This window comes from Lissotriton helveticus, chromosome 1_1, assembly GCF_964261635.1.
Source record: "Lissotriton helveticus chromosome 1_1, aLisHel1.1, whole genome shotgun sequence".
Lineage (NCBI taxonomy): Eukaryota > Metazoa > Chordata > Amphibia > Caudata > Salamandridae > Lissotriton > Lissotriton helveticus.
This window is the reverse complement of record NC_136057.1, coordinates 181,939,708-181,967,605: the sequence shown is the minus strand read 5'-3', so window position 1 is coordinate 181,967,605 and position 27,898 is coordinate 181,939,708.

Sequence of the window (27,898 nt, the reverse complement as noted above, 5' to 3'; positions counted from 1 at the left end):
GGAATTTGGTCTGACCAGAAGCGGGGGTGGTTACAATGGGGGCTCGTTTCTCAGAATCTGCCTGACCATCGGAATGTGCAGTTGCAGTTTTGAGGAAGAGGGGTGTTTTGCGTGCAACCTTTCTTTAACGTTTCTCGGAATTTACTAGTTACCGTCATGATGAACTCGGGATGTGGATGAGAGGGTGTATTAATGGGACATACATGACGATAATATTCTATTTTTCCACACATTGCTGCCTCTGCTGTGTCAAAGTCGCGCAAGCACTGCCAACCGCACTACGAGTTGCAAATGTGCAAATCGTAATACAGTTGGCGGTTCTTTAGCCTTTCTCATGGCGGTGCCTTGAAAACAGGCACCACAATGGGAATGGCCAAAAAGTTCCAGCACAGTATGGACGGTGACATCCATGCTGTGCTGGAACTGGGGGGAATACAGCAGGGGGGCACAAAATTGTGCACCCCCTGATTGTATACCCATGGCATGGGGGGCATGGGATACAGGGCCCTCTTTGTTCCCAGCTTCTTCATGGCAGGGCTCTGTCATGAAAACGTTGGCCGTACAAGAACTCAAAATATGCTGAGCGGGACTACATATTGCGTTGTGGCACTCCTGCGCCACCACCAGGGAACAACTGTTCCCGGGTGCAGCAGGCAGACTGCCGCCAATACGACTTTTTTAGTTGTAATCGGCAATATGGTGAACCGCCGCCCATGTGCTACTGCGAGACCACTAAACTTGTAATAAGGCCCTAAGTTAACAAAGCTAAACCTATTGTTCTGCATAATAAGCAAACTGACTAACATATATTTTTTAAATAGTTCCCTTTTCCAACAGGTTCTATGTAATGAATTATTCAGATGGATACATTTGCAATGCTTTCAAACAGAAGAGGCATCCTAACAGGAGCAATAAGGCTTTCAATGTAGTTATTAATAATCTTTTGATTATTAAATGCAGAGGTATAGCCCCATTATGCTCTCAGTGGACCAAATACAAATCTTATGATATGCAGGAGCTAGAATCTTGATGTGTTTACAATAGTATAAATATCTGTGGTGCTAACTATCTTGTTTTATTAGTAAAAGTGTTCTTTTGTATTTACCAATTGTAGCACCCTTTTTGAACAAGATTGAAAAGATTACAGTACACATTTGAAAAGTGGGGGACGGAGCTTGCTAGGCTCCAAGATGGCCGCACTAGGGTAAGCTCCAGTAATCCGGTATTACTATACTCCACTGTCCTGCAGCATCAGGTGACCAAAATAAGACGCTTAATTCTCTGGAAGGTGCAGTCGCTATCCTGGTTGCGACATTGACAATTGCTAGCCATTGGAGTAGACTGATCCTGGCTGGAGGCCGGGTCAAGGCCTGCGCGTATTGGCGAAGGGCGTGGCGGACGAAGGAGGCTCTGCCCCAGGCCTGCTGGCTTCCTGAATTGCAGCCTGTGCGCCCCGCATTGGCGGGACATGGCTGGCGGAGTGCCCTCATCTGCGGTTAAATGAGCAGCAAGGGAAGCCTGCCTGTTCTCGGTGGGGACGCGGGCAAACAACAGACTGTGCCGCACCTGGGTTGGAGTTACGGCCTTGGCAAAGGTAGGAGATTGCGGCCCGGCGGGTGTGCCCCCCACTGTGCTGTAGCGCCGTAGACTGCCTCTCTCGCGACCAGCCTTGGGAAACGAGACCTGCTGAATGTGAGACGCCTCGCTGCGGCCTGCTGACTGGAAGGCCTGCGGCGGCAGAGATCACCGGCGCTTTGGGTCGCTGATGTGACAGGTTTTCTTCCGCGGTCTCCGGGAGATTGAGCGAGTTGTAGCTCCTCTTGGGGCTATGTATCTCCTAAGCAGCTGTCGGAGACTGGCGCTGCGAACTGCTGAAGGCCAGGGGAGATCTACGAGAGTGTAGAGTCATATTTCCCTGGCTGAATACCTGCGTGAAGTTGCTGGGCCACTCTGCCTGGGCAAGAGCAGCTTCTGTGACTAGTTCTGATGGTGTGGAGCGGGCCTGGGTAGGGGTACCCCTAATGATGTGACTTGGTCTTTCTGGTGGTGAGCCTGTTGAGGGGGACATGTGGCCTGGCTTCTCCGCAACCAGTCTGTGGGGTCTGGGGTCCCGCCATTTGATGACAATGAACAAGCACCCATCGGCAGAGCACCACGATCCTGAAGGCCTTCTGTGACTCCCTGGGCCTGGGCCTTGGCTGCTTGAGAGGGCATAGTATAGATTTACAGCCAGATTCATCAAGCGAAATGCGCTCGCAAAAGGGCCATATTCTGAGAATCTGGCCCTTTGCGAGTGCAATTTTTGCATTTGGGATTCATCATCCCAAATGCAAAAATCGCTAATACAGAATTCGCAAATTTGCGAGGCTTAGCATTTAAGGAATCTCTATTAGAGATTCCTTAAATGCCATTCATGAAACATTTAAAAATTGCGAATTCGCAATTTAGGACCGCTATTTACCACGAAGTCAAACCTCGTGGTAAATAGCGAAAACTTAGAAAAATGCATTTTAATGCATTTTTCTAAGTTGCATGTTAAACACATACATGTCCTTTGGACATGTGTGTGCACAACATCAGTGTAAATTCACATTTCAGGGGTGCTACAGGGTGTCCTTTGGACACCCCTGCACCCTTGAAATCGCATCCTTATTTGCGATTAGCAAATTGCTAATCGCAAATAAGGAATAACTCCCAATTCATTCCTATGGGCCCCATAGGAATGAATTGGGAGTTATTCCTTATTTGCGATTAGCAATTTGCTAATCGCAAATAAGAACGCTGTACGAATCGCAATTTATTTTGCGATTCCTATATGTATCCCGTTTTGCAAGTCCTTAATAGCGATTCCTTATGAATCGCTATTAAAGACTCGCAAAACGGGTCTTTGATGAATCTAGCTGTTAGTGCTTTGCTGTATTTATTGACTTCCACACAGCTACAATACATCCTGGCGTGGGGCACCATGAGGAGATCCGACAAATCGCAATCTAAATTACAGTTTGAGCCACGAAAGTCGGCTAGGCAGCAGGATGTGGACAAAGCTGCATTTGAGTCCGGCTCTGAGGCTGGGGAACCGTCGGAGGACCCTGGTCTAAAACAAATCCTAGTAGCGAAGCAGAGAAGCTTGACCAAGATAGATGGGAAAATAGATGCCATATCATTCCGTATGGACAGAATGTCGGAGCGCTTAGATAAGCATACGGAGAGGCTAGATCAGGTGGACAAACGAGTTTCAGACGCTGAAGATACCTTAACCACTAGCTCCCTGGCACACAGAAAAATGGATAAACTACTGCAGGTGGTCCTGGCCAAAGCTGAAGATTTGGGGGCGAGATCTTGGAGTAGCAATATAATACTGGTGGGAATTGCGGAGTCAACCACTATCCCTAATAAGGAACTCTTTGTGGAACAATTACTGGTCTCACTTATGGGCAGAGAAACATTCTTGAATGTGTTCATTGTGTGACGTGCTCATCGCTCTCTTGCGCCCAGACCGGTCCCAGGAGCTCCTCCGCGACCCATAATTTCTAAGGTGCCTAACTATAGGGATCGGGACGCTACCTTATGCAAAGCCAGGGAGCTGCGCACACTGCAACATGAGGGCATGGACATCTCCCTATACCCTGACTTCAAACAGCAAGTTCAGGAAGCAAGACGTCTGTTTCTCCCCGTTAAGCGGAAACTTTGAGACCTTAATCTTGGTTATTTTCAACATGATGTACCTGGCTAAATTGAGCATACAAGCTGATAGCAAAGCTTTTATATTTTCTGACCCGAAGCAGGCGCTGCAATTCATAAAAAGGCGAGAGGGAGGAGAATCTTCACGGAAACCTTCTTGCTCCCCGGCTTCCTTGAAAGATGAGGTCCCGGAGCTAGAAGAACAGTAAATTTAACTGGACATCCACCTGATTGCACTAAATTGTAGATCCATCAAGCTGTGGTGAGGTTCGATCTACTGCCTGGGTGGCTACCACTTGGGCCGCTGGTCCCTGCGAATGGAAATGTGCTACCAATATTTCTGTTTGATTAGTCTTCTTAATGACTCTGCTAAGGTAGTCGGTTAGATCTATACATAAGTTGCATGTTGAGCCACTCACATACTGAGTAAACTCTAGATGATGCATCCAAACTGGGAATCCTAGACGTATATTATTGCTGTGTTCCAACATAGTGATGATTTAAATGACCCATGTAGTGCACCAGAGGGGTAGCCATTAGATGTGTTCATGTTCATAAAGTTGGTTGCTGGAATAAGTCTGGAGCTGGTAACATCTGCCCCTGCTTGTTACTCTCTTCTTGCTACTTTATCTGTACAAAGACAAAAGGGCATATTAGCAAGGGCATTACGCTGCTTTAGCAGGACTTTTTCCCGCAAAAGCGGCGATAATTTTATCGCCCTATTACCAAGCTGTCACTAACAGCAGTTAGCGACAGCTTGTAGGCGATAGCGACCGGTTTGGGACCCGCTTCGCATGTCAGAGATATTTATCGCTAATGACATACAAAGTGGGCGTACCCAACCATTTAGCGACTGAAAGCAGTCGCTAACATCGCTATCGCCTATTATCAACGCAGGCGAAGCGATAAAAAAACTTCACGCTAAGTGCGAATATCGCCAAAACCTAATGCCTTCTCAGACCACTTCTTAACCTGTGTATCCAATGGAAGGTGGATATTCAAGTTAAGACCCTATTGGCGATGATGCCTGAATATTGCTGCATTTCCAGCGATATTCACGCATTGATCTGCTATCGCTGGATATTTTATCGCATTTGAGATAAACGTTGCTAATAGCACGTTATCTCTGTGATAAAATCTGGCGATGCGAGGCGATAAAAAAAAATTGCTAAGATCAATTAGCGATAATTATCGCTACTCCTTGCTAATATGCCCCAAAGAGACCTGCTCAGGTTTCACTGTGCTGGCTGTTACTGCGGGGAATTAGAACATTGAGAACGTTGCTATGACGAATCCATCTTCTAAAATTGAATTTTTTTAATTTTTTTATTTGAAAGGTTTTATATAGCGCAAACATGACCCGTGCGGGTATCAGAGCACTTTACAAGTAAGGTAGTTAAACAAAAGAAACAGTGTACAAAAGAAACATAGGGGCATATTAATAAGGCCAGGCGATAATTATCGCTAAGTGCACTTAGCGCAAGTATAATTGTCGCCGGCCAACTCTGAATTTTATTGCGGAGATAGCATGCTATCAGCAACGCTTATCTCCAAAGCGATAAAATTCAGAGCGCAAGCTGCCAATTGTGAGATTATCACTGGAAATACAGCGATAATCCCACAAGGTTTGGCGATAGCTTGCTGATAGGGATAGACATACTTAGCCATGATATCCACCGTATATAGAATATCATGGCTAAGTCAGAAAAATACCTGACGTAAAAAAGCAGCGTTAACCGCGGTTAGCGTGGCTTGTTTTTAAATCACTAACAGGGTTACGATATCCTTGATAATAGGAGAAATGTCGCTTAGCGACATTTCTCCTATGATTTTAATCTGGAACGCCCCCTTTGCATCTCATTAGAGATGCAAGGGGAAGCGTAGAGTAAAAGGGGGCTAACATGCAAATTTGCATGTTAGCACCCTGTTGCTGATAGGGCGCTAGTTTTATCTCTGCCTTTTTTTGCTTTTAAAGCCAAAAAAGCAGAGATAAAACCCTTGTTAATATGCCCCAAAGTATTTCGAGATAAAGACTTATGTTACAGCTGGTTGTTCCAAGATGTAACTCCTAAATCGCTAAATAGAGTTAGATTTATGACCTGGAGTGTGAGGGGGTTGAATGACTTCAGGAAAATACGCAAAGTAGTAGCATACCTCAAGCGCCATCACGAAGACGTAGCATGTATTGAAGAAACACATTTAGTTCCAAATAGTAATATGCTTACACATAGACGGCTGCAGGGCAATTTCAATGCAGCTGGGTTCACCTCACATGCTAGGAGTGTTCTCACGTGGGTTAACTCTAAGTCTGGAATTACTATACAACATTTAGATGTGGACTCAGGCAGTAGATTTGTCATTTCTAGATGCTACAAAGAAGGGCTGAATGTCAAGCTAGTTAATGTCTATGGCCCGCACTATCGCGACCCTCTCTTCCACCACACAGTAGTCTCTCTTGTCCTCACAGGGCTCTATCTCCCTTAGATCTGGGGTGGTGATTTTAATTGCGTGCGTGATCCGGCCCTAGATCGCTCCAGGGGTCGGCCTCGTAAGCCTTGTGCAGCAGCAAGGGCTAAAAAAGATGTTACTGAGCAACTAGGCCTGCCAGATGTACAGTGCTGGCGTTCTCCTGAAGCTTCAGGGATCTCTCATTACTCTACTACCCATGACATTCAGACCAGGATCAACTTCTGGCTTGCCTCTAAATCGCATTGCTCTAACATTAGTGACTGTGTACCTCTCCCTCGCAAGTACTCGCACTACTCCCCTATTCTTCTGGACCTGACTCTACCCCTCAGGAGCAGCACGCCTTTTACTTGGAGGTTTTCCCCATACTCCCTAATGGACCTAGTATTTAAGGCTGACCAGGCCTCCTGGGCTGAAGAGTTCTTTGCCAACAATATAGGCTTAGTGGATATTTTTCTGCAATCTGGGAAATGTTTAAGGTTTTTATTAGAGGGGCTGTCATATCTAAATATTCTGGAGTTCTTTGCTTGCTCAGAGATAGACTTGCTGCACTGGAAAAGAGGCTGGCGGGGCTAGAGCATGTTTACCAACTTAGGGGAGAGCCGCATACACTTGAGGAAATAAAAACCACTTTAGAAGAGTATCAGGAAGCAGCAGCCAGGGTAGTGAAACAAATGGGCTAGTACGTGCAGTGAGGGGGAACACCCTGGTGCGGTTGTAGCAACCATGCAGTGCCGCAAAAGGGAATCTAGCACAATCACTGAGATTCTGGGGGAAGATGGGAGTCAGATACATGAGACGGTGCTTATTGCAAAGAGATTTAGCATATACTACACTGAATTGTATAGCTCAAGATTAGACCCGAATGAGGAGAGCATCAAAGACTATTTGGAGCATATACAACTGCCATGGCTCACTAACTCACATAGAGAACATCTTATGGCGCCTCTGGAACCTGGCAAGATCTCATTATCAATTCCTTGAGTACTGCGGCTAGGGACCTCTACACATGCGCATTCTTCTATCCTCTCCTGACTATGACTGAAACATGGAAATCCCTCCTTGTCTACACCTTATTAATAAGTATTATTTTATATATAATTTGTTATAATTCTTTAAATCTCGTGTCAAAGAGCACAATCCTGAGATTGCACAGATCCGTCTATCCGGAAACACACTCCATCATGGCTGCTTTATTTTTCCACTGTTTCAGACGGTCTACTGCGGCACGTCTCACTAATGCAGCCGTGGTCCATGTGCATGCGTCCAATGAGTAATGCACTCGCTACTGACTGCTTCCTGCGAGTACTTAGTTAGATCAACTTTGGCACATTTCAATTCTGTCCCGAACCTAGATGGACGTACCCATTTGGGATTTAGGTAAGCCTCCACCATTCAGGGAGTTTTAGCAAAGTCTGCTTAGTACCGGATCTTTACCATTTGGTGCTGTTGTTTCAGACCCGCATCAATAGCTGTTACAGTGGTAAGGATTGAACTACCACAGTGTCTAGAGCTAGAGTTAGTGGGATTGAGATAGAGATAGGGGAATTCCTCCTTTTGAAATTGATGCCCTCACACACCCTTACGGGTGTCATGCTTCATCATCGGGCGGTGCTCCTCGTTGGAGGTGGCGCTGCAGTCCCCCACGGGCCCCGCAAGAGGGCTCTTTGTCAGCGATCTTTTATAGGAGGTGCCGCAGGTGTGCCTGCGGGTGTGTGGGACTCTGGAAAAAGTGTGAGTGAAAATTAAATTACCTCGCCGGAACCCTAACCCAATTTTACTCAAGGGTCCGGAAGATAAATTAAAATTAAAGAGGACTGGGGCCTAGCCTAGAAACAAATATGTAGGAGCGATAGGTATGCTCCCACTGCTCTCAGTCCGTGCAAGTGATGTGAAGGTGCAATAGGGTCAACATGTTTCACGCAACAAGTGGGTGCCTAGTGGATTCGCATTGCGCTTCGCCAGGACCTTGAAAGTGAATATAAAACTGTGGGAGTAAGGGAAAGACGCACTGCACTCCCACCATGCCCAAATGTAAGGTCAAAAACGTGTACCTAAGATCCATAAGGGGACGACACCGCCATAGGGACTCCCGGTTGTGTCTGGCATTGATTCTTTGCTGGAACCACTCAGCAAGTTCTGTCATTTTTATCTGTGCCCCCTAGTAATTAAAACACCTACCACAGAGGTTTTGAACCTGATTGATTATTTTGCAGAACCAGCATCAATTAACGATCTTGGGGCATATGTACAAAGGCTTTATCTCCGCTTTTTTGGCTTACAAAGCCAAAAAAGTGGAGATAAAACCAGCGCCCTATTTACTAGCATAATAGCATGTTACCACCCTTTTTCCCAACGCCTCCCTTTGCATCTCCAATGAGATGCAAAGCGGGCGTTACTGGTCGTACCCCAGATGGACTACCTTGCAAAATATCGCTGATGTTTACATTGCGATATTTACAGCCCACATGATTTTAGCACACATTAGATTTTGGTGAAAACTGCAGTTTTCGCCATAATCTAACGTCTGCTAAAATCCTGACGTAGCCATCACTAACATAGGGGGTGGATTATGCTGAAATAACTCTGTGGGTCATATCAGCAAGGTTATCTCCCTTTTGCAGGGAACATTGCTGGAAAGCCAGCGATGTTCCCTGCACAAACCTCGCTATCTCTGGAATTTTTATTGCTCTGGAGTAACACGTTAATGATTATGCGCTACCAGGGCGATAAATACGAGAGATAGTCGGCGAAAATATGATTATTGCTAAGCATGGCCAGTGATAATTATTGCTGGCCATTTTTAATATGCCCCCTAGTGACTCTGGACGTAGAGGCGCTTTATACGAATATTTTTCAGGACTCGACACTTGCAGTTCTAGAACATGCCTTGCAGTGTTGACCCATGGCCATATGAAACCCCCATCGCATTTATTTGTGACTGTGCCTCTCAAGCTCTCAAAGAGATCTACCAATTTCAAAAGGAGGAATTCCCCTATCTCTATCTGAATCCCACTAACTCTAGCTCTAGACACATCTTTTATCAACAAGAAAAAGTTACAGAAGTTTCTCTTGTTTAGGAACAGCTACCATCCATTGTGTTGACATTTAATCTTGGGAGCACTGGTAATGGACCTTCTCTTTTTTCTATAATTGCTCTCTGTTCCTCCCTTTTGTAATGTGTTACTAATGAGTACGGCAGCCAGCCATGGGAGACTATTTTCAATTTTCTTCTTCTAGATTCACTTTTTCTCACAAGTTAGTGCCCATTATACATTCCTTAGGGGGTTCCATTTAGGCACACTTACAACTTGGACAATCCAGGCCTCAGCTTTGATGATGACATAGAGGCAGAAATACTAAGGGCACCACCACCTCTTTCAGGTGATGGCGGTGTAGCATCAGGTAGCTGAAATGAGGACTGGAAATCCCTACAAACCCTGAGGAAACTACAGAATAAGACAGCTCTGCATGGGATAGTAATGACGGAATGTCTTAGGGCCATACGTGGGGCCCCCGAGCTACAAGGGGCCCCTCAGCACGCCCTTTCCTTGGAGGTTTTCCCCATACTCCCTAATGGACCTAGTATTTAAGGCTGACCAGGCCTCCTGGGCTGAAGAGTTCTTTGCCAACAATATAGGCTTAGTTGATATTTTATCCTGCAATCTGGGAAATGTTTAAGGTTTTTATTAGAGGGGCTGTCATATCTAAACATTCTGGGGTTCTTCGATCGCTCAGAGATAGACTTGCTGCACTGGAAAAGAGGCTGGCGGGACTAGAGCATGTTTACCAACTGAGGGGAGAGCCGCATACACTTGAGGAAATTAAAACCACTTTAGAAGAGTATCAGGAAGCAGCAGACAGGGAAGTGAAACTAATGGGCTAGAACATGCAGTGAGGGGGAACACCCTGATGCGGTTCTGGCAACCATGCAGTGCCGCAAAAGGGAATCTAGCACAATCACTAAGATTCTGGGGGAAGATCGGAGTCAGATACCTGAGACGGCGCTTATTCAAGAGAGATTTAGCATATACTACACTGAATTGTATATGTATAGCTCAAGATTAGACCCGAATGAGGAGAGCATTAAAGACTATTTGGAGCATATACAACTGCCATGGCTCACTAACTCACATAGAGAACATCTTATGGCGCCTCTGGAACCTGGCAAGATCTCATTATCAATTCCTTGAGTACTGCGGCTAGGGACCTCTACACATGCGCATTCTTCTATCCTCTCCTGACTATGACTGAAACATGGAAATCCCTCCTTGTCTACACCTTATTAATAAGTATTATTTTATATATAATTTGTTATAATTCTTTAAATCTCGTGTCAAAGAGCACAATTCTGAGATTGCACAGATCCGTCTATCCGGAAACACAATCCATCATGGCCGCTTTATTTTTCCACTGTTTCAGACGGTCTACTGCGGCACGTCACACTGATGCAGCCGTGGTCAATGTGCATGCGTCCAATGAGTGATGCACTCGCTACTGACTGCTTCCTGCGAGTACTTAGTTAGATCAACTTTGGCACATTTCAATTCTGTCCCGAACCTAGATGGACCCATTTGGGATTTAGGTAAGCCTCCACCATTCAGGGAGTTTTAGCAAAGTCTGCTTAGTACCGGATCTTTACCATTTGGTGCTGTTGTTTCAGACCCGCATCAATAGCTGTTACAGTGGTAAGGATTGAACTACCACTGTGTTTAGAGCTAGAGTTAGTGGGATTGAGATAGAGATTGGGGAATTACTCCTTTTGAAATTATGCCCTCACACACCCTTACGGGTGTCATGCTTCATCATCGGGCGGTGCTCCTCGTTGGAGGTGGCGCTGCAGTCCCCCACGGGCCCCGCAAGAGGGCTCTTTGTCAGCGATCTTTTATAGGAGGTGCCGCAGGTGTGCCTGCGGGTGTGTGGGCCTCGTGGAAAAGTGTGAGTGAAAATTAAATTACCTCGCCGGAACCCTAACCCAATTTTATTCAAGGGTCCGGAAGATAAATTAAAATCAAAGAGGACTGGGGCCTAGCCTAGAAACAAATATGTAGGAGCGATAGGTATGCTCCCACTGCTCTCAGTCCGTGCAAGTGATGTGAAGGTGCAATGGGGTCAACATGTTTCGCGCAACAAGTGGGTCCCTAGTGGATTCGCATTGCGCTTCGCCAGGACCTTGAAAGTGAATATAACACTGTGGGAGTAAGGGAAAGACGCACTGCACTCCCACCATGCCCAAATGTAAGGTCAAAAACGTGTACCTAAGATCCATAAGGGGACGACACCGCCATCGGGACTCCCGGTTGTGTCTGGCATTGATTCTTTGCTGGAACCCCTCAGCAAGTTCTGTCATTTTTATCTGTGCCCCCTAGTACTTAAAACACCTACCACAGAGGTTTTGAACCTGATTGATTATTTTGCAGAACCAGCATCAATTAACGATCTTGGGGCATATGTACAAAGGCTTTATCTCCGCTTTTTTGGCTTACAAAGCCAAAAAAGATGAGATAAAACCAGCGCCCTATTTACTAGCATAATAGTATGTTACCACCCTTTTTCCCAACGCCTCCCTTTGCATCTCCAATGAGATGCAAAGCGGGCGTTACTGGTCGTACCTCAGATGGACTACCTTGCAAAATATCGCTGATGTTTACATTGCGATATTTACAGCCCACATGATTTTAGCACACATTAGATTTTGGTGAAAACTGCAGTTTTCGCCATAATCTAACGTCTGCTAAAATCCTGACGTAGCCATCACTAACATAGGAGGTGGATTATGCTGAAATAACTCTGTGGGTCATATCAGCAAGGTTATCTCCCTTTTTCAGGGAACATTGCTGGAAAGCCAGCGATGTTCCCTGCACAAACCTCGCTATCTCTGGAATTTTTATTGCTCTGGAGTAACACGTTAATAATTACGCGCTACCAGGGCGATAAATACGAGAGATAGCCTGCGAAAATATAATTATTGCTAAGCATGGCCAGTGATAATTATTGCTGGCCATTTTTAATATGCCCCCTAGTGACTCTGGACGTAGAGGCGCTTTATACGAATATTTTTCAGGACTCGACACTTGCAGTTCTAGAACATGCCTTGCAGTGTTGACCCATGGCCATATAAAACCCCCATTGCATTTATTTGTGACTGTGCCTCTCAAGCTCTCAAAGAGATCTACCAATTTCAAAAGGAGGAATTCCCCTATCTCTATCTGAATCCCACTAACTCTAGCTCTAGACACATCTTTTATCAACAAGAAAAAGTTGCAGAATTTTCTCTTGTTTAGGAACAGCTACCATCCATTGTGTTGACATTTAATCTTGGGAGCACTGGTAATGGACCTTCTCTTTTTTCTATAATTGCTCCCTGTTCCTCCCTTTTGTAATGTGTTACTAATGAGTACGGCAGCCAGCCATGTGAGACTATTTTCAATTTTCTTCTTCTAGATTCACTTTTTCTCACAGGTTAGTGTCCATTATACATTCCTTAGGGGGTTCCATTTAGGCACACTTACAACTTGGACAATCCAGGCCTCAGCTTTGATGATGACATAGAGGCAGAAATACTAAGGGCACCACCCCCTCTTTCAGGTGATGGCGGTGTAGCATCAGGTAGCTGGAATGAGGACTGGAAATCCCTACAAACCCTGAGGAAACTACAGAATAAGACAGCTCTGCATGGGATAGTAATGACGGAATGTCTTAGGGCCAATATAGCCCCCAATGGTCTTTTAGTCACGCTGTCCCCCAGAATCTTCGTAGATGATTTCACCTTTCGTCGTGAATGACTACGATTGCTTGGAATTGCACACACAGTTGGCTTGTGTTGATTATCAACACAGCCAAGCGCTTATCAGATGAGCTTCAGATTCAGATTACCATATCGGCATCTCCATTTCTTCATTTAAATCACGACTCGCTGAAATAAATGAAGAAATGAATGATCATAAGGAGTATCTAACCAAACAGAAAATTTCAAAACTCCAAAAAGATATTAAAACGCTTTGACCAAGGTAAAATTTACCCTTACACTAAAGACAATTGGGCCCGATTCACAGAATGAACTTAAGACTCAATCCTAAACTTACTACTATTTTGGTATTCACAGAATGCACTTACTACTTTTGGCATTCACAGAATGAACTTACTACTTTTGGTATTCACAGAAGTTAGGATTTTGTCTTAAGTTTGTCTTAAGACAGACTTAAGACAGAATTAAGACAGATTTATGACAAAATCCTAACTTCTGTGAATACCAAAAGTAGTAAGTTCATTTTGTCAATACCCAAATAGTAGTAAGTTTAGGATTGAGTCTTAAGTTCATTCTGTGATTCGGGCCCACTTATGTCTTTCAGAGTTATGACACCACATCTGGCGAGGGCAGTAACCAGTCCACCAGATCAGGGTCCACTAGTAGTGATTCCAGTCATGAAAATAGGAATTATACACCACAACACTGAGGAGGCTGTAGAAATCCACGGGATGCAAGGTGGTAGATCAAAAGTAGTTTATTAGAACGGGCAATACTGGTACAACCGTCTGTTCAAGTCGTGGTCCAAACCAGAGTGCTCCGCCTGTGGAATGCACTCGGAGAACACAACAGGATTCCAAGAATCCATAGTAACAGAACTTAGGAGATAAACATAACATAAGTGGAAATACAATCTAACAGAGACAAGTGAAATGCATAGAATACTACATCACCTCCTTTTCTCAAAGAAACAAAAAAATAAAAAAACAAAATAGAAAAAACAAAGAAAACAAAAGAAAAACAAACAGATAAAGAAATATTACTCTCTAAACCTCAAAGGTCTATTAACAATGCGAGAACTCTTCCTGACACTGAAGTCGGTGGCAGGAGCCTTGGTGGGAAAGGAACTTGTGGAAGCTTTTGAGGAGACAGGTGAGGTTGAGGATGCTTTTGTGACAACAGGAGTACTACTAACAACCTTAGCAACTCTGTTCAAATTCCACCAGAAACCTCCCTCAACTTGTACAGCATTTCCCACAATTTTAACCACTTTTACAGGAGACCCAAACTTGCTTTCCCCCTTGTTGACATGGACAGACTTTCTAATCCTCACACAGTCTCCAACTTCCAAAACACTCTCTTTCCTACCCTTCTTAACATCAAAATTACCCTTTTGCTTGGACTGGGCATGCAGAACATTACTCTTTACAATGGACATGAGACTCGAGACATCAGAACTAGACTTCATCCACTTAGACATCCACCCAGGACAAAACGAAGTGTTTAACTTTCGACCTCTCATTAACTCAAAGGGAGAGACCTTAGTGGAAGAGTGAGGAGTGGTCCTATAAAACCAAATCACGCTCTTCAACGCTTTGCTGACCTCAACATTACTACTCCTAGCCCACTTCACACAGTCGCCAATAACTCTGTTCATCCTCTCGACAAGACCATTCCCTTGAGGATGATAGAGAGAACTCTTGACATGCTTCACACCTCAATTGGACAGAAAGTCAACAAACTCATGACTCACAAATTGCTTCCCATTGTCGAAAACTAACACTTCAGGAAAACCTTCCCTACTCCAAATATCGCACAAGAATTCAATGACACTTTTCGTATCAGCATCTTTAACCAATTTATACTCCGGCCACTTGGAGGCATAATCAATCAAGACTAGAATGAACCTGGAACAGCCACTCAGCACAGAATAAGGTCCCATGATATCAATACCCTGTTTAGCCCAAGGACGATCCGGGCACTCAACCGGCATAAGAGGAGGAACCCAAGTCTTGAGACTCTTATCTGAAGATTTACAGATACAACAGTCAGCAACAAAAAGATCAATATCCGAATCCATAGCGGGCCACCAGAACATTTCACGAATCCTACGTTTAGTAAGTGAACAACCAAGGTGACCCTCATGAGCCTTCACAATGATATCTTTTCTAAATGCAAACGGAGGAATGATCTTATCATTACGAAGTAAAATCCCATCTTCAATGGAGATCTTATGCCCAACCTTAGAAAAGGGTTGAAGAGAAGAAGACAAGACCTTCTCACGTGGCCAGCCCAACTTAACAAAATTACAAACATCCTGAAGAACACTATCTTGTTCAAAAGCCTTCCTCCCCTTTGCAAGTCCCACGGAGATCATAGATGTAGAGCACGCATCGTCGCCAGTAAAATTATGTAGAAATCCACGGGATGCAAGGTGGTAGATCAAAAGTAGTTTATTAGAACGGGCAATACTGGTACAACCGTCTGTTCAAGTCGTGGTCCAAACCAGAATGCTCTGCCTGTGGAATGCACTCGGAGAACACAACAGGATTCCAAGAATCCATAGTAACAGAACTTAGGAGATAAACATAACATAAGTGGAAATACAATCTAACAGAGACACGTGAAATGCATAGAATACTACAGAGGCCTTAGACAACAACCTCCACTTTTGTTTCAAGGATTCCCACCAAACTCCTTTCAACCACCAATGTACCCTGGACCGTGGAGGGGACCGCATCCAATGTGGAACATACCACCTGGACATTGTCCCCAAATGCCTCAATACCAACAATTCCCCCTCCCCCTATTTACAACAGAGGGAAGGGCAGAGGAAGAGGCAGAAGAAGAGGAGGACCCAGGAAGGTCCACTGGCAAAGACCAAGAACAGATAGTTCCTAGGAGCAAGACAATGAAACCCTAGTAGTTAATCATTCGTCCCGGCCCATGACCGAGGATGAATCAAAGCTCTTGGAGAAGGGTCTTGGTTTGTCCCGACCCCCAAGGAGGACACCTTCAGACTTCATCAAGAACTCCATCAACTATTTCACAAAATAAGACTCAAGGCATTTTTTCAAGACAAACCTGAGACCCCTATTACCGGTACTAGTCTAAAAAAAAAGTCAAAGTTCACAACGACCGCTGCCATGACACCACATGAGGTACTTACTTTGAACAGGCGATTTTGAAAGACGTGAAGGACATTACCTACACACACCCCTTCGACAACCTGTCCAGGGAAGAGAGGAACGTACTCATAACCATCATAGAGGATCGGACCATCATTTTGAAGCCTGCTGACAAAGGAGGGACTATTGTCATTATGGATATTGATACGTACGATGCTGAATGTCACCGCCAACTATAAGATACACAGTTCTATTGGCCGATAGTTGAAAATCCAACAGCCCGTCTGTCCACCATAATCAGAAGTCTTATATTATCTGAGGCTGAGATGGAAGGATGGATTTCTACCCAAGAGGTAGCCTTTCTTTCCAATAATGTCCCTCGTACCCCTTATTTCTACACTCTACCGCTAAGATCCATAAGGGGACGACACCGCCAATGGGACGCCCGGTTGTGCTTGGCATTGATTCTTTGCTGGAACCACTCAGCAACATAGAGGCACTTTATACGAATATTCCCCAGGACTAGACACTTACAGTTCTAGAACATGCCTAACAGAGTGTTGACCAATGGCCATAGGAAAGCCCCATCGCATTTATTTGTGACTGTGCCTCTCTAGCTCTCAAAGACAACTTTTTTGCCTTCCAGAGACAACTGTACCATCAAATCCAAGGCACCAGCATGGGAAGCACCTTTGCAATGAGCCTGCCATGTTTGTATATGGCCGACTTCGAAGAAAAATTAATCTTGAGAGGGAACAATCCATACAGGACCAACATCCTTGTGTGGCATTGTTAGATCGACGATATCATCATGTTCTGGCAAGGGGATGAGGAACAATGCAGAACCTTTTTCAAATGGATCAATACCCATAATCACTTTCTGAAATTCACCGACATCAGTTCACAAGAAAACATTCCGTTTCCAGAACTCCTGATCTCACTACAGAATGGTGTGCTCAAAACCACCAATTACAGAAAACCCACAGACAGAAATAGATTGCTTCTGTACGAGAGCTACCACCTTAAAGCATTGAGAAATAATCTACCAGTCGGTCAGTTTTTGCACCTTTGCAGATACTGCAATACACTTAACGAATTTGAGTCTCAGTCTAAGATACTATATGACAACTTATCAGTATGACACAATCTTAGGAAGGTCATACGAGAGGGCTACAAAAGAGCAAGGAATAACCATAGGGATGCCCTCCTAGAGGTCAGTACCAAACCAGAGTTAGATGCCTTAACCTGTGTGACCACATTTACACCTAACTCCAATAAAATTCAAAAAATTATCAAAAGGCATTGGAACATCCTCAAAACAGGCAGCTTCAGTCCAGGCCCACCTCCATTGTTTGCATTCAAACACACACAAAATCTGAGAGACACATTGGTCCATACTCGACCAAAAGCCACAATTCAGAGACAACCCACTCTCTGGTCCTTACCCCAGTAGAAGGACGCTACCCGTGCGGGACCTGCACTGTGTGCCCCCCGACTACAGCATCTAAACAGATTGACCTTGGTTTGCCCAGACCTTGGCTTCAAAAACGGCATACTAACGGTAATACAAAAAACTGTATATACCTTATCACCTGTCGCTATGCCATGAGGTATGTCAGCATGATGATATGCCCTATTAATACCCTCATTGGGGAACACAAAAGTACTATCCACTGTAGGAAAACCAACACAAGGCTACAGAACCACTACCTAGAGAAAAATCATCCCCCTGACAGTCTCTGTTGGGCCATAATTGAATCCAATCCCAACTGGTCCACACGCACATTATTTAAACAAGAACAACGATGGGAGTTTCCACTTAAAAAGCAATTTGGTTGGTCTGAATGTTGACATACTTTGGGTAGAACTGACATCGTAATGCTCCGGATCTAATCAAAAAATGATGGTGTCACCTGCGCTCTGATCTGGGACTGTTTAGGGTGCATATGATTCCCTTTCCATACCGTTTTTCAGCCACCAAGGAATACCCACAGTGTTGTCTGCTATGTGCAATCATCCTTTGTGATTGGCAGGGTGACATCGGGTCCTAGTGTTTAATTACGACCACCAGACAATTGGAACGAATAGTCATTATTCTGGTGACCACAGAATACTTGTCTGCCATTGGCATAATAAGACATACCCTCCCTGCCCAAACCACGACATAGATGGCCTTAATACCATTAGCATCTTTAGTCAATATGGAAGCTCCACCAACACTGTGGGCTAATAGTAGGATTTGTGTACTTCTACTCGCCCATGGAAAAACATGAACACCCTGCACCACTTAGTATTCAATTGTATTTTTATACTATACCATCCATTGCTCTTACCACAGAAAGTGCGGCGGTAAATTGTACACTTATCTAATATGTATGCATCTGTACCACTTGGGGGAGGTCTAGTTATATATCTCTCTATATCCTTTCACTGGTCCATTGAATAAAATTCAACGTGTCCATCATGGCCACCAGAGTCTGGCGATCTATATAGATACGGTCAGAGCCGGTCGCTCCTCACGCCGCGTGGCCCATCCCTGGCGTGCCCGGTCTCCGCCGCTGCCCGTTGTGCCTCTGCTGTGCCCTGACCTCGCCTGCCTACTGTATAGTATCTGCCCTATTGTCGTTTTTCATTTTGTGCCAGTAATCTGTTTTTTCTCCCCGCATTGTGTCCGCCCTGTTGTGCCCTGATCCCGTTTTGTGCCAGTAATCTGTTTTTCTCCCCGCATTGTGTCCGCCCGGTTGTGCCCTGATCTCGTTTTGCCCGTTTTGGTTTCTGTGCCAGTAATTGTTTTTGTGTCCTCGCCATCTTGTTGCCCTCCACCCCGCTCCCTGCCGCTGCTTCCCCGCGGCCCCACCCCGTTCCCTCCAGCATCAGCGCTCCGCTCCCCTCCCCACTCGCCACCCCGCTCCCGCCTCCCAGCTGCTCCTACCTCGCTCCGCCCCTCCCACGACACCATTTATGGCGGAGTCCACGCGTACGCGCAGCGGGTGCGCCAATGGTGCACCAAAGGCGCGCCAAAGGCAAGCCCATCTATGCCCGTCCGCTCCTGGACCGCGCCCAGCGCCAGACCCCCTTGCCCCCGCCGATGCCATCCCACCCGCCGGACGTACGACGCAGCCACCCTCAGCGCACTCAACACCGGCCGCCTCCCCTGCAAGTTCTCCTGCATCGGACCTGCAACTCACCCGCACCCGCCAAGCCGAGCGCCAACAGCAACCACCTGAAGTGCATCCTGCTCAACACGCGCTCCCTCCACAGGCACGCCGTGGAACTATGGAACCTGCTCGACACCACTTGTCCGGACATCGCCTTCCTCACGGAGACCTGGATGAACGCCTCCTCAGCACCCGACATCGCCATAGCCATCCTGGACGGCTGCAAGATCATCCGGAGGGACCGCATCAACCAGACTGGAGGAGGCATCGCCATCGTCCACAAGAAAACCATCTGCATCAAGACCAACTCCGACGACACCCTCACAACAGCCGAACACCTTCACTTCCAGAAACACACCAACCCCAAAACCACATTCAGAGGCACCCTCGTCTACAGACCCCCAGGACCCCGCACACAATTCAGCGAAGACATCGCAGACTTCATCAGCCCACACGCCCTCCCCTCCACTGACTACATCCTCCTAGGGGACCTCAACTTCCACCTGGAGAACAACAACGACAACAACACCACCAACCTGCTGGACAACCTGGCCAACCTCGGACTCAAGCAACTGGTGAACACCCCCACCCACTACGCCGAACACACGCTTGATCCAATCTTCTCCTCCAGCAAGCACATCTCCTTCAGCCACTCCACCGGACTCCACTGGACAGACCACAGCTGCGTCCACTTCAGCTTCAGAAAGACCACGACTCACCACCTCCCACAACAGGTCCCCCGCAGGAACTGGAACAAGATCACCACCGACCAGCTTACCACATCACTAAACCAGAACCCTCCCACCAGATCAACGGACCCCAACCAACCAGCCCTCAACCTCGCACAGTGGATCACCAACTGCGCCGACGACCTCGCACCCCTGAAAACCCATCCCAGCAGGACTGGAAGCAAGAAAGCCCCATGGTTCAACAACGAACTCAAGAACTCCAATAAGAACTGCCGCACCCTCGAGAAAGCCTGGCGAAAGAACCCAACCGCAGACAACATGACTGCCCTCAAGCACGCCACCCGCAAACACCACCAGCTGATCCACACCACCAAGAAGTCAGCATTCAAGGAACGACTAGACAACAACGCACACAACAGCAAGGAGCTCTTCAGCATCGTCAAAGAGCTCTCCAACCCCAGCGCCGGAAACAACGACATCACTCCCTCACAAGACCTCTGCGACTCACTCGCCTTGTTCTTCCACAGCAAGATCGCAGACATACACAACAGCTTCGGCGAACAGTCCACGCACCCAACCATACCACCAACGCCCCCCACCACCACCCTCCGCGCCTGGACCCCAGTCAGCACAGAAGACACCATCCACACGATGAATACCATCCACTCCGGATCGCCAACCGACCCATGCCCCCACCACGTCTTCAACAAAGCCGACTCCATCATCGTCCCCCCAACTCCGGGACATCATCAACTGCTCCTTCAACACCGCCACCTTCCCGGAGAGCTGGAAGCATGCCGAGCTCAGCGCCCTCCTGAAGAAACCATCGGCAGACCCCACGGACCTCAAGAATTACCGCCCCATCTCGCTCCTCCCCTTTCCAGCCAAAGTCATCGAGAAGACCGTCAACAGACAGCTTGCCACCTTCCTCGAGACGAATGGATCCCTTGATCACTCGCAGTCCGGCTTCCGAGCCAACCACAGCACCGAAACCGCCCTCATCGCAGCCACTGACGACATCCGAACCCTGCTCGACAACGGGGAAACAGCGGCCCTCATCCTCCTGGACCTCTCCGCAGCGTTCGATACTGTCTGCCACCGCACCCTAGTACAACGCCTCAGCAACGTCGGAATCCAAGAGAAGGCACTGGAGTGGATCATCTTGTTCCTCGCCGGAAGAACCCAGAGAGTCCGCCTCCCCCCGTTCAGATCCGAGGCCACCGAAGTCATCTGCGGCGTACCACAAGGATCATCACTCAGCCCCACCCTCTTCAACGTGTACATGAGACCCCTCGCAGCCATCGCACGCCATCACAGCCTCAACATCATCTCCTACGCCGATGACACCCAGCTGATCCTCTCCCTCACCAATGACCCCGACACCACCAGAACCAACCTACACGAAGGGATGAAAGAAGTAGCCGAGTGGATGAAGAACAGCCGCTTGAAACTGAACTCAGACAAGACGGAAATCCTCATCCTCGGATCATCACCATCTGCCTGGGACGACTCCTGGTGGCCCCCGGCCCTAGGCAGCGCACCCAAACCAACGGACCACGCTCGCAACCTGGGCTTCATCCTGGACTCCTCCCTATCGATGACCAGACAAGTCAACGCCATCTCGTCATCGTGTTTCAACATCCTACGTATGCTCCGTAAGATCTTCCGATGGATCCCCACCGAAACCAGGAAGACGGTCACCCAGGCACTTGTCACCAGCAGACTGGATTACGGAAACACCCTCTACACCGGAACCACAGCCAAACTGCAGAAAAGACTCCAACGCATCCAGAACGCCTCCGTACGACTCATCCTGGACATCCCCCGTCACAACCACATCTCCGGACACCTGAAAGACCTGCACTGGCTCCCCGTCGGCAAAAGAATCACGTTCCGCCTCCTCACCCATGTACACAAAGCCCTCCACGACCTAGGCCCTAGGTACCTCAACAGCCGCCTGACCTTCTACACTCCCACCCGCCAACTACGATCGACCAGCCACGCCCTCGCCGCCGTTCCACGCATTCGAAGAGCCACCATGGGAGGAAGATCCTTCTCCTACCTGGCAGCCAAGACCTGGAATTCCCTCCCCATCCACCTCTGTCTTACCCAAGACCACCTCTCCTTCAGGAAGCAATTCAAGACCTGGCTGTTCGAGCAGTAGCTGAACCCCCCTCCCCCCAAAGCGCCTTGAGACCCTCTGGGTGAGTAGCGCGCAATACAAATTGCTTGATTGATTGATTGATACGACTCATGTGACAGGACACGCCCCCATTATCACTGCAGGTCTCCAAAATTGCAAAACGGGAAGTATACTATACATCTTCCACATTTCCAACTGGCACCTCCTATAAAAGAGCTCTGACAAAGAGCCCTCTTGCGGGGCCGTGGGGGACTGCAGCGCCACCCCCACTAGGAGCAACGCCCAATGATGAAGCATGACACCCGTAAGGGTGTGTGAGGGCACCAATTTCAAAAGGAGGAATTCCCCTATCTCTATCTCAATCCCACTAACTCTAGCTCTAGACACATCTTACCTCAACTAAAAAGAGTTGCAGAAGTTTGTCTTGTTTAGGAACAGCTACCACCTATTGTGTTGACCCCTAATGAAGACAGCCAGGCACCTCATTGAATCGACACCATCGGTGCAGTACCGGGGGCCGTCACTAGGGGGCCATAAACACATCAGCCAGGCACACACTGTAACATACATGGGCGGGGGTTGCAGGGTAGAGGCTACTACAGGTCCTGGTCCAGTCAGACTCATGCTGTATGTGGACAGCGTATGACTGCAGCAAGGTAAAGATTAGTAAAATGGGCCTGCCTGTTTTATTTATTGTGTTGTCTTAAGCGACGCTCTTCAGACAGGGCTTACCAGCAATCAGGGTGAAAGAATCCGAAGGAACATCCGGCTACCCACAATGCATTGCAAATAGATATCGACCCAAACCCAAAACAAAATGCATTTTTTGTTAATTAGAGTTTATTCTGGTAGTTTAATTCGCAACATGTACGAGTTTTTCTCTCTGTCTTTTTATGTCAACACTGGACAGTTCACCGCCCTAACATTCATAGTGGTCTTAATTGTAACACAGTCTTGATCAATACCTTATTTGCTAAAAATTCTTAATACTATCTTTGTAGTTAGTTGCACTTTGTGTGGTGGCTGCACTTTGTGTGGTGGCTGATGGCAAGGGTGTTAGAAATTTTGGAAGATCTTAGGACCAGATGTAGGTGGCCATTACCGGCCCAGTCATTGAGATGTAGGGGGCTATATTTTTCAGAATGTCTGTGTGCCACATGGCACACATGCCTGTAATTGGGGTGCCAGAGGGTGTCAAAGTGACACCCCCTGCACCCTTGCAAAATTCAAATACCGAATAACGTATTCCCTTAGTTACTGTAAAGATCTGAGTGTGGAATAATAAAAGCTTTCAACTGTTAATCACGAAGAGTATTCTATACAAACATTAGTACATTAATTTACCAATGAAATCTTCCAACAGTTAGAGGGTGTTACAGTTACCCCGCTCGCACTTCTCTTTTGAACACACGAGGCTGCAGCAGCCCCTCCCCCACCTCGCTCAGTCTGTGCATAGGCCCATTGTCATTCTGACTGTGGATGATTATCACATAAAGAATGAGAAATGGGCCGAAGAGCAGTGAAGCCAGTGGTTAATTTGTCAAATAAAGAGTGCCTGGTCTCTACTCTGGAGGCAGCGCTAACAGGAGAAATGTGCTGGTGTAAACTGCCTCCTGACTAGAGTCCCGGCACTTGGCCTAATGGCCTAATGGCTAGAGCTGCTGATTTTGGAGCTGGGGAACCGCGTTCGAGTTTCGGCGTGACTCGATGTCCTATGAGACTGGTGAAAATCATCTGCCCTCTAACTGTACCACTAATGTGATACTGCCTAATTGGCTGACCTGTTGGTCCTACTGGGGTGTAGTACTGCATATACAGATGCACTTAAGTATTTAGGATGGTGTCATATTGATTGCTATGATACTGACTTGTAATACTGATGAGAAACAAAAAATATATTATCATAAATAAAATTTGTGGCCTCAGTGCTGCTCAGCATTAGTTAGCTTCTATGTAAAACAGGGCCAGTGAACACTCAGGAGAGTTTGGTGACAAGGGTTTATTTAGCCTTTTAAAAGGTGCCCAAAATGGTGCCTTGCACGCCACATGCCAAAGTTCTGGGAACCTTATACCATGAAGACTGTAGGTGGCTTGTTTTGTTCTCCAAGATTCTTGGAGGAATATGTTGTTTTTTTGTTTTGTTTTTTAAGAAGTTTTTATTGAGTTTTAAATACAGAAGAAAAGAGATAAAATGAAAATAATAAAATGGTAAAGGGGCACAAACCAAAATAGAACATACATAATATTCTTTAAATGGACAATCAGGCAAATAACATATTATAAAAGAGCAACATATCTCTCACATTCTTCTACACTTTAATTCTTTTTTCTGTCTCTCTTTTCTTTTTTTCTATCCCTTTTCTTTCTTCTTTATTTTCCCTTCTTTCTCCTTTTTGTTTATAATATTGCTCTCTTATAATATTGTATTTGCCTGATTGTTCATTTCAAATATATTATGGAGGAATATGTTTTGAAGAAGTAAAATGCCACATAAAGACTGCATTTAACATGCAATTGTAGCAGCAAGTCTGTGTGCGCACAGGATTATGGGTATGCAGATTAGCGGTGATGTGCTGCTTGTTGGCTCTGGAGACACCTGACCTCTAGCGGCAAGAAGGCGCATTGCACCTCCCGCTCCTTCAATGAGGCACTCAACATTCTCTACCATTATTAGCCCCTCAATCTGCGTTCCTGCAGCTTCATCCTTTACATCTAACCTTATCCAGTGTTTCCCAAAATACCTTCCCTGCTCCACATACCAACAACGGAGGGCATCGAAGGTACAAAGTTTCAGAGATCTATACTAATATAATAAAGAGAGAGCCCAAACCTTTGAGGCGGGTAATCTCAGGAACCACAGCACCAATCACAACACCCAATACAGCGTTGGAAAGGGCAGTTGCAGCAGAAGGATATAGGCTATGTCGCCCACCATATACATTTAAAAGGTAAAAGAACCGTGCCAGTAAAGTAGTCCCTTGTGGGCGTGTCTGCATTGTGCTGTGGGTGTGTGCTGGGGGGCGTGACAATCGCTGGTGACACTCCGTCACGAGTGTTGTTTTTTCTTCCCAGGTTCTATACATTCCTGCTCCCTTTAAATAGTAATTCAGTGGAGGTCCCATTCTCTTAGAACCACCCCAAGCACAGTTATGGGCAAAAATACAACTAAAAGGCCCTGCAAAGCATATGGGATACGATTAGCATCATTATTAGCTTTCATGAAAGGGTTTCAATGTTTTTGAATTTTACTTATCAGGGACATCTTGGGAGGACGAGGTGAACTGCAGCTTGATGTATAATATTTTAAATGCTATTGCATTTGCCTCATCAGGGACAACTAGGGACGGCGAGGTGAACTGCAGCTTGATGTATAATATTTTAAATGCTATTGCATTTGCCTCATCAGGGACATCTAGGGACAACGAGGTGAAGTGCAGCTTAATGTATAATATTTTAAATGCTATCGCATTTGCCTCATTGGGGACCCAAACCTAGCCCTGAACCCTAAAAATACCCCTGTACCCCATAACCCAAAACTATATCTGAACCCTTAAAATACCCAAACACCCCAAAACATATACCTCAGTACCCCAAAACATATACCCCTATACCCATACTTGCCTTATCCAAACATTTAAAAAAAAAACATGCTTTTATCATTCATGCTTTTACAACATTGGGGACAACTGCAGACAACGAGGTGAACTGCAGCTCTTTGTAGAATTATTTGGATAATAAAATATTCACTTCCCACTGCTAATCTCGTCCCATAATGCTTTGCAGGGGCTTGATCTCAAAATCATCACCTCTCTCACTGCTTGCTGGACGCTAATTTCACTTTTATGAAATGACTATATGCATTTTAGCATGTAGAAATACTTGTTATTTTACCTTGAATATATGAGGTTTCTGTTTTAATAATGGGAAATCTGACGGAACGAAATATTGCGGATTTATTGTATTAAGTTCATGCCAATTCTGCCCACCCCCTACTTTAAATACTCCTGCACCTCATAATCATAACCCATACTTACTCTATAAAATATCCCAATACTCTTAAACACTAACCCATCTTAACCCTATAAATATACCCTGTACCCGAAAACCCAAACCTATCCCTAAACCCTAAAAATACCCCTGTACCCCAAAACCCAAACATAGCCCTGAACCCTATGAATACCCCTGTACCTCAAAACCCAAACCTACCCCTAAACCCTAAAAATACCCCTGTATCCCAAAACCCAAACCTACCCCTGAACCCTAAAATACACCTGTACCCCAAAAACCAAACCTAGCCCATAACCCTTAAAATACCCCTGTACCCCTAAACCCAAACCTACCCCTGAACCATAAAAATACCCCATTACCCCAAAACCCAAACCTAGCCCAAAACCCTAAAATACCCCTGTATCCCACAACCCAAACCTAGCCCTGAACTCTAAAAATACCCCTGTACCCAAAAACCCAAACCTAGCCCTGAACCCTTAAAATATCCCTGTACCCCAAAACCAAAACCTACCCCTGAACCCTAAAAATACCTCTATACCCCAAAACCCAAACCTAGCCCTGAACCCTAAAAATACCCCTGTACCCCATAACCCAAAACTATATCTGAACCCTTAAAATACCCAAACACCCCAAAACATATACCTCAGTACCCCAAAACATATGCCCCTATACCCATACTTGCCTTATCCAAACATTTAAAAAAAAAACATGCTTTTATCATTCATGCTTTTACAACGAATTTCGGTGTAAATGTATGCGTGGTAAAAGCATATAAAATGTAATGCCATGCGTTATAATGGCATTGCGGAGTCATGGTACTTTCGTAATGAAAGTATGCGGAGTGATGGTATGCGGAAAGAAAGTTGCGGAATAATGGGTGTTTACCCTCCCCCGTAAGTACATTGGTGGCACGGCGGCCCACATCTCTAGCAACATACTCATATTTTTTCACCATCGATTGGAAAAATGCACAGGTCTCTCTCATTGAAGCCCAGCACCGACATACACTTTTAGACACACCTCCCACCACAAGTTCTAGAATTGCGAACTTTAGAGATGGGGAGCTACGTTCGAATCTCGGCATCAGCTCAACATCCTGTGATTCCAGGCAAATCGCTTTGTCTCCCCGTGCCTACCACAAATGAATGTGTTCTTCTGTAATGTAAATTGTGCTCATGCTATGTTGTCGAGTTCGCGCTATATAATATTGCAAGGAAAAAAAAGTAGGGAAACTCCAGTTCACACACTACTGAACGCGCACTCTTAAGTGCATCATCAGTGCACTGTGAATCGGAGCGGCTCACAGGCCTGTCACAGATAAGAAATGCTATCAAAACGAAATCCTACGAAACAATATACTACTGGCCGGCAGCAATTCATACCCGGACAACGTCGGGACGGGCTGCTAGTTTGTTTAATAAAATACTAGTGATCTCACACCTCTTTCACCTGCATCAGTTCCAAGCAAACAGAATATGTCAACTTTGCAATATAAACGTGTAACACTGTCTTATAGTCGGGCAGCACATATCAGACCTCAACTCTCTTGATCGTCCAAATCTTTTGAGGGGGAAGGATGAGTAGTGATAGGGCTTAGCCTACCTGAAACCCTAGGAAGTCAATGTATTGAGAAGGAGCGAGAAATGACTTTTGCACATTTATTATGAAACCTAGGTCCTCATTTATGAGAAATGACACATCTCTGCGTGAAAGCAGCGATGCGTCACTTCTCAATGCGCACTCCTTGCGACATGATTGATGCGTCATATATATACTAATATAATAAAGAGAGTGCCCAAACCTTTGCGGCGGGTAATCTCAGGAACCATAGCACCAATCACAACACCCAATACAGCGTTGGAAAGGGCAGTTGCAAC